Source organism: Myotis brandtii, unplaced genomic scaffold (assembly GCF_000412655.1).
Source record: "Myotis brandtii unplaced genomic scaffold, ASM41265v1 scaffold206, whole genome shotgun sequence".
NCBI classification, from domain to species: domain Eukaryota; kingdom Metazoa; phylum Chordata; class Mammalia; order Chiroptera; family Vespertilionidae; genus Myotis; species Myotis brandtii.
The window spans coordinates 1,099,731-1,102,813 of NW_005357691.1; positions in this window are offsets into that span (position 1 = coordinate 1,099,731).

A 3,083-nucleotide genomic window follows, 5' to 3' on the forward strand; every position below is an offset into this window, starting at 1 on the left:
GGTAAGAGATCAACCAAAGGACTTGTATGCATGCATATAAGCATAACTAATGGACACAGACACTGGGGGGTAGGGGAGGCCAGGGGATTTTCAAGGGCGGGGGAAAAAAAGGAGAAACATGTAATACTCTTTGTAATAACTTAAGCAATAAAAAAAAAAGAAAATATGTTCTGTGTACCATTAAAAAAAATAAATAAAATAAAATAAAATAAAATAAAATTGGGAGATTATTCTGAATTACCAATGTGGGACCAGGCTAATCACACGAGTCCTTAAAAGTAAAAGAGGGAAGCAGAAGGTCCAGAGAGATGCAACATGACAAGGACTCAACCTGCCATTGCTGACTTTGAAGATGGAGGAAGGGGGATACAAGCCAAGGAACCTGGTAGCCCCTAGAACAGTGGTTCTCAACCTTCCTAATGCCGCAACCCTTTAATACAGTTCCTCATGTTGTGGTGACCCCCAACCATAAAATTATTTTCGTTGCTACTTCATAACTGTAATTTTGCTACTGTTATGAATCATAATGTAAATATCTGATATGCAGGATGTATTTTCATTGTTACAAATTGAACATAATTAAAGCATAGTGATTAATCACAAAAACAATATGTAATTATATTATGTGTTTTCTGATGGTCTTAGGGACCCCCGTGAAAGGGTCGTTCGACCCCCAAAGGGGTTGCAACCCACAGGTTGAGAACCGCTGCCCTAGAAGCTGGAAGCATTCCTTAGTTTATAGCCTGAAAGAAAACATGGACCTCAGTCTTATAAGGCTTATCCAGCGGTTCTCAACCTGTGGGTCGCGACCATCGGAAAACACATATAGCATATCAGATATTTACATTATGATTCATAACAGTAGCAAAATTACAGTTATGAAGTAGCAACAAAAATAATTTTATGGTTGAGGGTCACCACAACATGAGGAACTGTATTAAAGGGTCGCAGCATTAGGAAGGTTGAGAACCACTCAGGAAATGAAATTTGCCAACACCACAAATGAATAAGGAAATGGACTCTCTCCTAGAACCTCCAGAGATGAATGCAGCAATTCATTTAACATAACACTTTGATTTTAAACCTGTTGAGACTAGGACTCTACCTCCTGTGTTGCAGTTGTCCCCAGGCAGAGAACTGGAGTGAATGTGTTTCCCTTTTCTCAGAGATTATACTCTTACTAGTGACCCAGTGCATGGATTTGTGCACATTGAAAGGAAATTAATTAGAAGGTGGTCGGCGGGGCAGGACTGGGCGAGAAGGGCCACACACACCCTGGAGCCAACCTCCTGCAGTCCCTCCCCAGCGTCTGTGGAGTGAGTGGGGTCCCTCTGGCAGGTGGGGTCCCTTGGCCTGGCCTGTGGGGATTGGGTCGAAACCGGATCTCCGACACGTGGGGTTCAGTGTGAGAGGGCACTCTGCAAAGTTGCTGTCATATAGGGTATGGAACGCAAATGCAAGTGTGCAGTAAACCAGATTTGGTGGCAACAGTGCCCCAGCAACAGCATAACCCACAGCCAAAGGTGGAATCGTGCGGCCCCACAAGGAATAGGGCTCCCTCCTCTCTGGTTTCGGTGTGCGTCACCCGAGAACTGGGGCTGCCAAGTCACTGCAGCTTGGCAGCCCCTGTGTTGAGCGTCTGTCCCCTGGTGGTCAGTGCATGTTATAGCAACCGGTCAGATGGTTGGAAACGTAGCATATTAGCCTTTTCCTAGTATATGTATAGATAATGCTTACTGTGTAATGCCTGAAAATAGTTGTCTCATTATATTTTGTCCAGTTTTACAGTTGTTTGTGGTGGGCAAGTAGGGTCAGCACCAGTTACTCCATCATCATAAGAGGAAGTGATTTTGCCCGCAGGTTCTTTTCCCATTGGATCTGAACACCAGTTTTGGTGGTTGTTAAAGGAGGAAAAGTAATACTGAAGCTGGCCTCATGGTGCTTGTAGTCTGCTCTATAGCATGTGGACTAGTTTCAAATAAAGCAAAAGGGGTGGGGAGAAGAAAAAAGGAAAAAGAAGTGGAAGTGGTTTAGTTTACTTTTCTGTTACACTTCAATTTTTAAAAAATGTTTTTTAAAAGGTAAAAATCAAGCAAAATGGTGACAGACTCATAGAGAGCAGACTGACACATAACCATTGTACCAGTAATGACCATAAAGACTGGTGTTGAGCCCTAGCCGGTTTGGCTCAGTGGATAGAGCATCGGCCTGCAGACCAAAGGGTCCCAGGTTCAGTTCTGGTCAAGGGCATGTACCTCGGTTGCAGGCTCCTCCCCAGCCCGGGGCCCTGGATGGGGGCATGCAGGAGGTAACCAATTGATGTGTTTCCCTCACATTGATATTTCTGTCTTTCTCTCTTCCACTCTCTCTAAAGATCAATGGAAAAAATCCTGAAGTGAGGATTAAAAAAAATAAATAAAATAAAATTCCTCTCCTAAAAAAAGAAAAGACTGGTTTGGGGAGGATTATTTTGAGTTCACTTGAGTGCTTACAAAGAAAAAAATTACAAGCTCAAGTCCATTAACTCTCAGCCCATCAGTCTATAGCTGCAGTCCTCATATTCCTGAAAATCAACTGAACTGGATGATGAATTATGAGTTGAACTTGGTCTCATCAAGTTTCTCACGTGAAAGGGCATTTATAAGGAATGGGACTCTGAAACTTGGAATGGAGACATCTATCTGTTTGGACCCAGATGAGACTGACAGTCTTGAATCAAGTCATTCTGAACCTCCCTTACCAGTTGAAGCCCTGCAGTGTCTAGAATAACTCTTTCACTGCTTAAAATCTTGTGATAACCTCACCTAGGACAGACCCCTTAAAAGTGGATGCTGTTTTTAAGGTCCACCACAACCACCTCAAAATGCCACTAGACTCACAACTAGGGTCAAATCTCAGCATAGTTCAGGCAGCCAGGTAATATATAAGCCAGGAAGAAATAGCTTACATACCAAACAGGCAGAGTAGATGGCAAATGATGGGAGATGCACACCATCAAATATGATGCTATAGCTAGAATGAACTAGATGTATATTTTGCAACATGGGTAAATCTTCAAAACATGGTGATGAGAAGTTAGAAGA